The sequence below is a fragment of the Phaseolus vulgaris genome, chromosome 6 (genome assembly GCF_051622355.1).
Source record: "Phaseolus vulgaris cultivar YP4 chromosome 6, ASM5162235v1, whole genome shotgun sequence".
NCBI lineage: Eukaryota > Viridiplantae > Streptophyta > Magnoliopsida > Fabales > Fabaceae > Phaseolus > Phaseolus vulgaris.
Genome location: NC_143503.1, coordinates 23,842,261 through 23,856,514, shown reverse-complemented (window position 1 = coordinate 23,856,514; position 14,254 = coordinate 23,842,261). Strand labels below are relative to the sequence as shown.

Genomic DNA, 14,254 nt, shown 5'->3' with positions numbered 1-14,254 from the left:
CATTCTCATTCTCCGATAAGCTTTGTACTTTAAATAGTAATTTACAGATTAGTTAATCCGGTGGATCAACAGATCACATAATCCGTTGCATAAGCAAAACGTTTTGATTAGATAATCCGTAGGTATACCGAATCCAAACCTACCAAATTAACACTTATGGATTGTGTAATCTGGTACCAAAATGAACTATAGATTACATAATCCAGAAGTGATTTTAAAACTCCACATATGCCTTATGGATTACATAATCCGAAATCCATTTTGTTGTATTAATATGACTTATGCATTACGCAATCCATAAGTCATTTTAAAACTTCAAATATGACTTACGGATTACATAATCTAGAATTGCTGGAAAACCAAAAACTCTAACAGATTATGTAATCCAAAACTTTTGAGTTTTAACCTACCGGATTACATAATCTGGAATATAATTCAAAATCCACTCCGGTTCCTATGGTGTGAAGAGCATACATGCTTTTCAAATGCTTCCCAAATTCAAATGCTTCCCATATTACATTTTAAAATTAAAATTACTAACCTATGAAGAGGACACTGGTTAATGATGGAGAATGAGAGGTTTAACAAAGATGAAATGGAAGTGTGAAGGAAAAAGGTGGGAGACTTTGAGGGAAGGAGAAAGGTGAAGGGGCTAGGAGAGGGTGGGAGCAGCGCTTACGAGTGAAATGAAAGAAGGTGATAAAGAAAAATTGAGATTAAAGTAGGTTAAACTAATATTTTTATTGAAAGGTATAATAGTAAATGTGATTTTAGTATGGGTGTAGGAAGAAGTCATGGAGGTGTAGGAAGAAGCTGTCCTCACCAATCTCAACAAAAACAAACCGTGGACCCATGTGCTCTACTTTTTTAAGACTGTTAAGTAACTTCTCTCCAATCCCTACTGAATGTTCATTTTAAGTTTTTTTTTTTTTATGAAAATAGATAAATAGTTTCTTATGGATAAACTTCAAAATAGAATGAAAGTTGTATTTAAATTTTAATTATATTATTTTATATTAAAATCCCATTTAGACTTTTACTCTGAAGTCATATTTATAGATACATTTTCACTAAGAAGCTGACTTTCATTACTTGTTTTCAGCTCCGGCAACTCCTCTTCCGGCGTCGCCGCTATTTCCGCCTTTAACTTCGCCCGTAACCTTCTATTCCTAAGCGCTGCACCAGGTACTCTTCTTTTTCATGTTCGCACATCCAACTAACTCTCCTTTCGTAATATCCTCAAATTAGGTTATGGATGATTTGTGAATTGGGGGTTTCTTCTGTTTTTAAATTTATTATCTTTATTTGATTTCCTTGCTGAGCTGAAATTATCATTAAGATACATTTTCACTATGAAATCGTATCTATATAGTATGACTTATTTATTTTTTGAAAAAAAATAACTACTTTTGTGCAAAAATGGCATTTTAAATTCTTCAATATCGGTTGCCCCACTTTGCATATAAAAAATGACACGAAATGGTTTGCAGTAGAACTGGCACAAGTTGGGAAGAGAAAAACGGTGAACATGCATGAACTAATTGTGCACAGCCACGGTCCCACACGCATAAAATAAAATTAAAAACTACCACTTGCAGTTGGATTGGTGTGCAAATGCAGGAAAGAAAAAGCATGACAGAAGAAGTACTAATGGTAGATGAATGGTTAGATTATTCCTCAGATAGTGGGGTTATTACCTGGTAAAATAAACGAGGCTATTTTACTTTTACTCTAATTTTCTATACAAGTTGGATGATTAATTCTGATAACTCTGTTAATGGATCAAGTAGGATTTGGAGTTAGATTAATATCCAAATTATATGGGTTTTGAGTTGTGTTTTTGACTTTATGCTTCTGCTCATGTTATATGCTTGTGCTAGGTTTTATTTTCTCTATTTGTGGCTGTTTTTTAATGTCTCTTGGAGTCCGATTAAGTTCATTTCATGTAACTATTGGTTAGATTAATTCCCAAATCATCACGTTATTATAAGCAAAGTAAACTAATTACACAAGGAATCCTCGTAACAATAACAAACAAAAGAAGGAATAAGATCGAAAGAAAACATATTTATTAAAAAAAAAAATTTTTTTTAAAAGATTACATTTGAATTTCTTCAAACTAAACGTGGATTTTTACGGATAAATCTCAAAGATTGTTGCATTCATATATTGTGGGAAATTTTAGAACATTTTGACAGCAAAAGAAGTGGTTTAGGACTGGGTTTCGGGGTTTGTCTAAATGTTCTCAAGTTTGTTGAATCATATGTTTTGTTAAGTTCAGCTCTTTTTAGCTATTCTCTTAAACCATTTTCTGCTATTTTCTTAACTTTTATATATAAAAACTGTTATGGACAAAGATGTTACATTGTATCTTGCATTAGACTTTCTGTATAATTTTTTTTAATTTTAATAAAAATGTTTTTTTGCAGATAATAACGTGATGATTTGGGAACTAATCTAACCAATAGTTACATGGGACTAAGAGACATAAAAAAACAGCCACAAATACTACATAACATGAGCATAAGCATAAAGTCAAAAACACAACTCAAAAACTTATATTTTGGAGATTAATCTAACTCCACATCCTACTTGATCCATGAACAGTACTGAGTTATCAGAATTAATCCAACTTGTATAGAAAATCAGAGTAAAATAGCCTGGTTTATAGGTAATAACCCCATGATTTGAGGATTAATCTAACCAGTAATTATTAGGAACAAGAGAAAGCACAAATAGGGAAAATTAAGACTACATAATATGACATAAGCATAAAGCCAGAAACACAACTCAAAACCTACATATTCATGAACCCATAATTTGGGATTAATCTAACTCCAAATCGTACTTGATCCATGAACAATACTGTTTTATCATAATTAATCCAACTTGTATAGAAAATCAGAGTAAAAGTAAAATAGGCGGGTTTATTTTACAGGTAATAACCCCATGATTTGAGGATTAATCTAACCAGTAATTATTAGGAACAAGAGAAAGCACAAATAGAGAAAATTAAAACTACATAATATGACATAAGCATAGAGTCAGTAACACAACTCAAAACCTATATATCTGGGATGCTACACCTGGAATTCCTGAGGTTGCGGTTCTGGCATCTCAACAATATTTGGAGATGTTCCAGGGAGCAGTTGAGTGATGCAGTTGAAGGATAAAAGGAGTTGAGTGAGGAACTGGGCTTTTCTGAATTTCATATCCCACTTGATCCATGAACAGTACTGTGTTAATTACTCCAACTTCTATAGAAGATCAAAGTAAAAGTAAAATAGCTTGGTTTACTTTGCAGATAATAACCCGATGATTTGGGAATTAATCTAACCAGTAATTATTAGGAACAAGAGAAAGCACTACAAGCACAAATAGAAAAAATTAAGACTGCATAATGTGAACATAAGCATAAAGCCGGAAACATAACTCCAAACCTATATATATCGGATGCTACACCTGGGATTCCTGAGGTTGTTGTTCTGTATTTGACATCTCAACAATATTTGGAGGTGTTCCAGGGAGCAGCTGAGTGACCCAGTTGAAGGATAAAAGTTGTTGAGTGAGGAAGTCAAAGTACAAGAATTTGACTATTAGTAAAAGAAGGAAGTTAATGACAGAGAACCACAAAAGCTGAGCAATGAGCATCCACAGCAGTGTTTCACATCCAAGTATCCCTGAGAAATGAAATGTTATGACGGTGATTGGCTTGGTCATGTCAGCTGCAGATGCAAGAGCATGGGAAAACATTGCAGTGAGGAGAAGCAAGAGCGTTGATTGCTGGAAAGGATTGGTCTTGGAGACTCCATACTTGATTCCAATACAAGTTAACTGAAATGTCACAAGAGCAAGGTATGTTATGTTGCTTTTCATGGTAAGATGAGAGTTGAAGTGGGCAAGAAAGATAATTGTTTGTAGTACAGAGACTCAAGGATCTACTATTTATAGAGAATTAGGATAGGTAACCATGGTTCCCATTCCACGGTAGAACCCACTGACTATTTGCACGACTTCTTCACACATGTGTGGCATCTTAAAATGAAAAGAAAAACTTTTGTTTCACACTTCAAATAGCTAAAAAAGTATTACTTGACATCTCCTTATAATAATATTTTAAATTAAAAATTAAAATAATAAATAATAAAAATATTAATTTATTAAGATGTTAGTTGTATGTATTTAATGTAGATGGTGTCAATATGTCATTATGCTTAAGTTATTGGGTAAGATATCTTGACACCATAAATAATAATAAACATATACTTGATAAATAAATAAATAAATATTTTAATTTTATTAGATTTATTTTTAATTTAAATTATTATTATGTTATTATAATGGTTTGCCAACTATATGTATGTTACTTTTTCACTGTCATCAAAATCTTTTCCTAAGTTATTTCATTGTTAGCCCATGACAATTCTAGATGCATATTATGCGTTTCATCTATTTTACGGACTTTGTGTATTCCCCGGCAAATAATAACGGATGAGAATAAATATTATTATGTAGCAATTTTTTTATCATTATTTTATTATTATTTATAATTATTATTTTTGTTTTTATAAATTACTATTAATGTTAAAAATACACTATTATAAGAAGAACTGGAACCTAAATCTCTTCTTGAATGAATCAAGAAATTTTGACCATTATTTTTGTTGTCATATTATTATTATTATTATTATATTATTATTATTTATTAATATGATTATATTATATTTATTTATAATTTGATGACTTTTTTTTTTACTGTAAGTGTACCGAGTCAAAAGTAATAATTTATTTTTAAAGACGAATATCGAACCCACATTATATAATTATTTAAAATCCTAACAATAACATTTCCTGAGTATAAGAATATGTATAATAATTTGATTTGAAAGATAATGACATAAATTTTCTTGAAAATTAAATGAGTAAAATAATTCAATTAATAAAATTAGGAATGACGTTAATCATTCTCATTCATGTGTAGTTTTAAACATATAACGTTTCATCTTGATTGACATTATGCACATATAAAAATCATTTACATTGATTCCTCGCATAGAAAGTGTTTCACCTCGATCTTTCTCCTTTAGGATTTTCTTAGTTCCTCTCAATGATATATAGGACTATGTATCACGTCTTTTATTTAACCTAGATGTGTGTTTAAAATTATAAATTTATAATTTATTTTAATAAATACGAATATATATATATATATATAAGTATTATAGTTTTGTTTTGAAAAGCTTTTCGTATGATTAAGTATCCTGCAAAATAAAATTATATAAATAAATATATATTATTTAGTTTTTCTGTTTCTTCTACTAAAAATTTGTTATTCACCAAACAACTTTCTATTTTTTCTTCCACTTTCATTATGTTCTTTGGTTACTTTTCTATTTATTTCATGTTGTAATTTAATTTTTATTTTACTTATGAAAATAAAATAAATTATAATACTTATCATATAATTTTTTAATTTTGATAAGAATACGTAAATAATAAAAAAATTGTATTTTTTAAAATTAAAAAATTATGAATGATATGTTTTATACAAATTATTGTCATAATTTAATTAATGATATTTGTTAACAACAATCCCATTAATAATAGTATAAAGACTTCCTTAATATCAATCTTTATTTTTATTTTGTTTTCTCTTTAAAGAAAAATTTAATATTTTTTTTCTTTAAAACATATTTATATATGAATATATATCTATATTTCATTTAACTAAATATAAATACACATATAATAATAATAAAAATAAAAATACGATAGACAGAGACAAACATTTAAAATAAATTATAAATTTATATTTATAATATAAATATACGAATAACAATATCATTTATTCGAGTTTTAATATTAAAAATAAATATATATAAATAATAAAAATGAAAAAAAACTCGAATTTTAATATTATATATATATATATATAATAAAAATGAGATACACATGTATGTATTCCCGTATTCAATAATAAACAAAGGGAATTACATTAATCTCTTAAAAAAAGGCAGTAGTCAAGTATATTTGCTTAGAGTCGGTATTTAGTTGAACTTTTTACTAACTCATTTTAGCTACATTATCTTTTTTTATGCAAGAGAAATGGTATATGCTTTTAATTGAAAGAAATTCCCAAGTGTTGAATTTTCTTCACTTTTTAACCTACATATTTCTCTTTGTTGCCGTATTGTCCGTGTTGTTTTTAACAAATACAAGTGTCAATTAAATATTTTAAATGTTGGCCTCAGTAATTCTCTTTCATAGCTCCACCGCAACGTCTTGTCCAAGATTTCTTCTTCCACAGTCAACTATTTGGAAGAAACCAAACTGCAGGCATTATTCTCTCAGGAGGTTTTTTCCAGTCAAAGGCAACTGAAAAATCTTGCATTCAATGACAAAAAATTTGCTTTACCTCTTCTTGCGTGTTTGAATCTGCCCCCACCAGCCTCACACCATCACTGTCTTTTTCTTTGCTTAAGGGAACATGTCTTCTTTCGTTGCTTTCTTTTTTATCTGTTTCTAATTTTCAACACATGCCCACACCAAATGGCGGCACAAGAAGGACCCACAATGAAAGCCTCGTGATTTTGAAGGCGCCACCATGCAGATCACTGTATTCTGCAACCATTTGCTTTTATCATTACTCACTCATACTCTTTTTCGATTATTCAATATTATTACTTCATTGTCGAAGAACAAACAACGTTCATTTATTTCCAATAGAATTAAATAACTATATTATTATTTTAATATCTTTTTTATATTATTTAATTATAAATTATATTTTATTATATTTATTTATTTTTAAATCTATTACATCAAAAATTATATACAATTTTAGAAATTGTCAAAAGTTCATTTTCTATTTCCATAAGTTTCTCTGTAAATATTAAATGAATAATTTAATCGAGATTAAAGCCATAATTGCCAGTAACTTTGATTAGTGATTGTGTCCACTAGGATGTTGAACAGAATGTAGGTTCCGTTTTTTTTTACTGTGTTAAGTATGATTTGAATAATGAAAATGTAACTTTCAATGAAAATGACTCTCAAATTTATGTTTTTCTTCTATTTTACGGAGCTTATATCATCCTCGGGATGTAAATTGGAATTGTTTTTTGAAATTAACCTTTCTGTACTAAAAAAGAAAAATAAAACTTTTGTCAGTGTATAAAACTGTGTGAAAAGTACTCTTCAAATGTTAAAAAGTCTTTGGTTTAAAGTGAAGTCTTTAAAGTGAAGTCACAATGATTATCATGTACTAATCCAACAATTTTGACTAGTGATTATTTGCAATATTTTACATAGTTCTATTAGAGGTAATTAATGTTTGTTTTTATTTAATATGGACATAAACACACTAAAAGCTTAATATATAATTTTAACTAAAATACCAATATAATTTTGAAACAGAATAATCAATTACAAATAAGACATATAATATGATAACACAATAATCATTATTTTAAATTGTTAATTCACTTCTAATGAATATTGAAATATAGAAACTAATTAGAAATTTCTAGAATATTTATAGTATCAATTATCGTCTTTAGATATAATGAAGTCTTTCATTTTAAATTCATTACTTGAACATTGGCCCATAATAACTAATTATTTTAAAGTAAAAACAACTAACAATAATACACATATTATATACATATGGTATGAAAATAATATTCAAAATTAAGTTTTAATTATCTTTTCAAATACATTACCATTTTTTTATTAAAATTATTTCTTATACTATATACACCATCAATTAAAATATATCATTAATAAAATCAAATAATATTAAAAATAACATATAAAATAAATTATAGAAAACATTTTATTAATAATATAGTAAATATAGTTCCAATCTTTTTAATTTAATAATCATATATATATAAAGATTGTTCCAAATAGTAATAACATTTATCTAACAACTTAATAAATTAAATTTTTTATTTTATTTATTTAAAATACTGATATATATCATTATATTATTATAATAGGTTCTCATTTTTGGTTTGGAAACTTCCTTAAAACTTCCTCCCTTCTATTTGAAACTTCCAAATAAATAATTGCAACTGATGTGACATTTTTCTAGGGTTGAGTGTGCATCTATCTACTTGCGGAAGCATCACAAAACATTAACAAAAGAGCTTATCATTAATTAATAAGAATATTTAATTTATTCTCTCAACTTTCCAACTTTCCTTAATAAAAAATACAATTTATTTATTTATATTTGATATTTGTGTTTGACTTTGAGTTCGTTTAGCAGAAGCTATTTCCACCATACTTTCTTCTTTTCATGCTTCATCTAATATCTTCTTTAAACTTACTAAATGCCTCTTTCATTATAATTATCGAAAACACAACGTAAAAACCTTCAATAAAAGAATATTAAATAGTATTTATAAAATATATTTTCTACACATTAAACTATTATAGATGTATCATCTAATATTCATCCAACTTGACAAAAACAAGTTGAGATGGATTTGATTTCATAAAACAATACGTAAATTCCTTATTATCAGTGCAAATGTTTTCGTTGGGCTGAATAATGAAATATACCATAAGATACTTTTCCTCTGTAACGATCCCTAAACCAAAATCTTGTATTATTATTCTATTATTATAAAATATATACTTCATTTTATTCTATTCCATTTTAAGTGTAGTTAAAGGTTATTATGAAAAAAACTAATAAATATATTAATTCTATTTTAACTTTAATAAAATAATTATAAAATTTTCTATTTTAACCTTTTTGTTTTTGTATTATAATAGATAAATATATGTATATAAAATAAATGATAAAGAATATAAACAACAACAAACATAGATGTTATTGTTGGATATCATATATCAACTAGAGATTAAGACATTTCATTGTATATAAGTGGTACAAACCTCACTCCATGAACCGATTTTATGAGGTTGAGTTAGACTTAAAGTCCAATTCATAATATGTTATCAGAGTCATTTTGAACCTATCATAGCGAGTATTTGTTGGGTTTATCAGGCCACCCGCTATCGGACTGCTATCAGACCATCCATAATATGTTATTCCACGCACTAGCAATCACTTTCGGCGTGAGGGGTGTGTTGGAGATTTCACATCGACTAAAGATTATGACATTTCATTGTATATAAGTGGGTGCAAACCTCATCTCATGAACCGGTTTTATGGGATTGAGTTAGGCTTAAAGTCCAATTCGTACTAGTTATTTTGAATTTTAAAAATATATAATAAAAAATAAGTATTTAATTAATTAATATACACTACAATGAAATAAATACCAATTATTTAATTTCTAAATTTGGTTAAAAAACCTTATTTGCTAATTAAATATCAATTTAGAAACCAAAATTTTTTTAGTATTTAAAATGGTCTCTAATTTAGTCACTATAGCAACTAATTAATTATTTTTTGTCACTAAAAATTAGTTTCTATTTCATTTTCTTTTCTTGTAGTGATAATAATTAATTAGTTTTAAAAATGAGTTTTTATTTAATAAATTTTTTATAAAGGATTATCTTAAACATGGTGTGTTATATTATTTGAAATAAACGCTGTTATAATTTTTGTCTGGAATATAAAAAAAAAACACGTAACTACCTGCAGTATTATATATAGAACTTTTAAAGGAAATAGGGATTGTGACCCATCATAAGCCACATCTTCAACGTCATCGTGTCGGCAAATACGTATCTAGATTAATGCTTTCTATTAATATTCATTTGGCTATTGCATATATAATATTAACTAGTGTTTCTATCCATCTAAATATTTCACTTTATATTAACTTTTATATTAACTGTGCATTATATTAATAACTAAAAAGGATAATAATCCAATTTAAAATATTGATTTTGAAAATAATTAATTTAAAATGTAAGGATGATGAAAAAAACGTGTTAAAATAATTTACATATTAATAAAATGAAAATAATGTTAAATAGAATTTGATGACATTCAATTGTTGACTTATATATAGACTTTGATTAATAACTTCTTCCAATAGGTGTAAGACGGTTATTCTCTTTTGTTATTTTTTTATTTGATTTTTCTATAAGCATTTTTTAATTTTTTTTTATTTGATATGAAATGAAAATGGTTTCTAATTCATCTTAAATTTCGGAAATCTTTAAACTGTTTTCATACATAAATTATTTAACCATTTGTACTGGCTGATTCTATATATTTTAAAAATTGCCAATCAACATATTTTTTTTTATTTCAACACAATATGTATATTAAAATCGGTGAAAGATAAGCATCACAACACAACACGTAACACTCCTTTCCAAATAATATTTGTAAATTATAATTTTATATATATATATATATATATATATATATATTGTATATAAAAATTGAACTAATATACGTTTGGTAAATTTAGAGAGAGTAAAAGGATTTTGAGTTAAAATTGTAGAGTTTTGCCTAGATGTGAAAGTGATAGTTTGTTGCTTGTGTAATAAAAATCCAATTAAAAATTAAGTTTTAATTTTATCAATGACGATGAAACTTCATCTATCCAATTTAATTTGTATCCGAATGATTAGAATTTGAATCAATAAATAATATATAAAATAATTTTGAAAATAAACATTTATTACCAATAAATTTAATAGTATATATAAATTATTAATCTAATAATTTTTTCATAGCCAATATAAAATATTATTATTAATATCAAGATAATGTTGAAGTAAATTTTAATAATGTTTAAGCTTGTTTCAATAAATAAATTCTTATAGTGTTAATTAGTAAGGTAAAAAAAATTATGAGAAAAGTGTAATGCAATGTTGATTAATAGTTGATTTTCTAATAAGAGAGGTTGAAAGTAAGAGACGAAGAATGAAGATTCTATTTCCGTATCACTGTCACACTAATTTCCCTATAAATCTGAATTGAAATGAAAACGTCATTGTACGCGTTACAGAAAAAAGACTTGGAATGGCACCCGCTCGTGCGTTGCCAAAACACGACGTTGAAGGACTTTTACTTGTAAATAGTACGGTTTCTTATAAAAAATATTCACAAATGGACCATTTGCATTTTATTTTCTAAATTATAACCTTTTATTTTATAGGTGAGTATTTCAAGTCAATTCACACTTATTTTGTTGGATTTCGCCACGAAAATCTATTCAGAATTTTAGTTTTGGCTTCTTTTTCCTGCACCGTACGTTTTTAAATCCCAAAATTGGTCTTAACCTTTTATTTAAAAAAGGCACCGTAGTTATCGGAAATTGAGATTTGGAAGTTTGTTATGGATATATCAATCTAGAACTGAATCATTTCCTTTCTGGATGAGGGCGTGTTCTAGATGCAAATTTTGTATAAATATTGATTTATGGATTGCTGAATCTGGAAGCTTAATTCTGTTACGGATTGATGGATCTGAAATGTTTTTTTTTTAATTATGAATTTTTTAATCCATAATGTATATTTCTGTTACGGATTGGTGGATCTGAAATGTTTTTTTTTAATGTAAAATGTATATTTTGAATTACGGATTGGTGGATCCGAAATTTTACCAGAAAAGTGCCAATTCGAATTTTTTCCAGATTTCATAATCTAGGATGAAAAAAAAATACACTTCAAGTGCATTTTAGGATTTTGAAAAAATTATAAGAATAATTTAGTCTTTGCATAACATTGTGGGAGTGAGAAAGTAACGGCCTTTAGTTTTTAGGAGTAGTTTTAAATTTTAAATTTTAAATTTTTATTTTTTATTTTTAATCAAATTATAATATTTAAAAATCTGAATTTTCATTTATTTTTATGATTCTGAATAAAAAATAATCCTGAGATTCGATTATACTAACTTAAATTTTGTAAAAATTATTGACAGAAAGAAGAGACTGTGAACAAGGAGAGTTAATATTTGAATATGGTATTTGACATCATCATCTATGTTTCAGGCAGCGTGTCTTCCAAGCGTGCAAACACGTAATATATTTAAGTTATTACATTGTCAGCAAATGACTTTTAGTCATGCATCTGCTTTTTATCATTACTTAATCATATTCTGTCTGGATTATGCAAAGAATACAAATAATGCAAACACAGCTTTAAATAATGAAAACATAATTTTAAATGTCATCTTAGGAATTGTATTTTGAAATAAGCTTTTTATATTGTTTAAAAAAATATTATAGTTCTTTAAGAATAAAAAATATTATTTTATTTATTAAATTAATGAATATTATTATGTATCATAATTAAATCTGACTTAAAAATAAATAAAACTATGAGTTTTTTTATAATTTTAAATTTTAACAATTTTGTAAATAAATTATATTTTACAACGAATATAATAGTTTGTTAGTTTGTTTTTAATATATTTTTTTATATTTCTTATTAATTTGACGTCAAAAATTTTTTATTAATAAACCTTCATTTAGCGTTTTGTGAACAAAATTTAATAACTATTTTGATTTAACTCGATAAAAATTCAGTTTCTTCAAAATCTCTTCCAATCACCTAGATGATTCTAGCTCAATTATAATAGAATAATAATTATTTTACGTGCGTTAATATTGTATTGAATCTTTATAGCAAATAAAATGAATAACTTTTTTTAATATAAATACATGTTTAAAAATATGAAACTTCTATAATAAAGTTTGTGCTAACTTAGTCTCACCTTTGAATTATTAAGTAAAGGTTTGGATAAATCAGGTTTGAGATTGAACATATTTGTATTTAAAATTTGAACTGATATATGTGTTTGATAAATTTAGAAAGAGTAAATGAATTTTAAGCTAAAACTATTGAGTTTTATTGTCCAAATGTGAAAGTGATCATTTATTTCTTGTGTAATAAAAATTCAATTAAATTTTTTTAATTTTATCACGAAACTCTATCAATATCTTATTTTTTATCAAGAAAAAAGAGAGTATAAATCACTTATGAGTTGTTCAAATCCTTTTATAGTATAATTTTTAGAGATTAATCAAGTCAGTTAAAAATCAAAATCAATTTGTGACCATCTTTCTATAATTAATTCTATATCAAATTTTAACTATCCCAACCAATATCCAAAAATCTGCTAAAACCAAAAAAAAAAAAAATCTATATCCAGTCATTCCTTTCTCAAAATCTTAGACAACATAATAACACGTATACTTGCTTAACATATCTTACATAAAACTAAACTATACAACCCACAACCCACCAAACAGTAGTGAAAATCATAAGAGAAATAATTTGAATCTATACCTAAGTGATATAACTTTGTATCTAAATTATTAGAATTTGAATCAATATATAACATATCAAATAATTTTGAAAATACACATTTATTACTAATTAAATAAATTTAATTGTATATATAAACTATTAATCTAATAACTTTTTCATAACTAATATAAACTATTATTATTAATATCAGATAGTGGTTAGGTCAATTTTAGTAATGTTTAAGCTTATTTCAATAAATAAGTTCTTATAGTGTTAGTTAGGTAAACAAAAATTGTTTATTTTAAGGAAAAAAGTTTATGAGAACAGTGTAATGCAGTGTTAGTAATACTTCATTGTGGAATAACAGAATCATTCTAATTTCCCTGTAAATCTGAATTGAAATAAAAGCGTCATCATTGCACGTAACAGAAAAAAGACTTGGTTTTAGAATCGCATCGAAATAAAATTTAAAATTTTTATAAATTAATTTATAAAATAAAATTTACATATATATTATTATGAAATATTTTATTTTTATCTTTATTCGATGTAAGATTTTTAACAGACTCGTGCGTTGTAAATACATGACGTTGAAAGTTTTTCCGATTAATAATATATATTTTTATAAAAAATTTAAAGTGAACCACTTTGTATTCTATTTTTTAAACTAGAACACTTTAATCTTTTATAGGTGACTAGAATTTACCCTTATTTTTTTTATTTTCGACACGACAAATTGTTCAGGAATTTGATTTTTGGAGATCGAATTCTGAAAGAAATTTTAAATTTTTATTTTTCATTTTTGGTAATGAAGAAGAAATGTGATATTTTCAGTATACGATTAAAATTTGGTATTTAGAAAATTGAATTTTCACTTATCTTTTGTGTATCTGAAAAAAAGTAATCTTAAAATCCAATTTTGGAAATCAAGTTATAGTAAGTTAAATTTTTGTAAAAATGGGTAATATTGACAGAAAAAAGTGAGTTTGAACAGGAAGAGTTAATCTTTGAATCATCGTCTATGTTTGAGGCAGCGTGTCTTGGAAGACATGGTATTATCCAT

The 14,254-nt window shown here is 25.9% G+C and overlaps 1 long non-coding RNA gene across 1 annotated transcript; it reads left to right on the top strand.

Moving 5' to 3' along the window:
• Window positions 1-1,045: 1,045 nt before the first annotated feature.
• LOC137831424 (uncharacterized) lies at window positions 1,046-4,067 on the top strand. Its single transcript, XR_011084433.2, has 2 exons — window positions 1,046-1,185; window positions 3,525-4,067. It is a non-coding gene; the product is annotated as an uncharacterized LOC137831424 (long non-coding RNA).
• The last annotated feature ends 10,187 nt before the right edge of the window (window positions 4,068-14,254 follow it).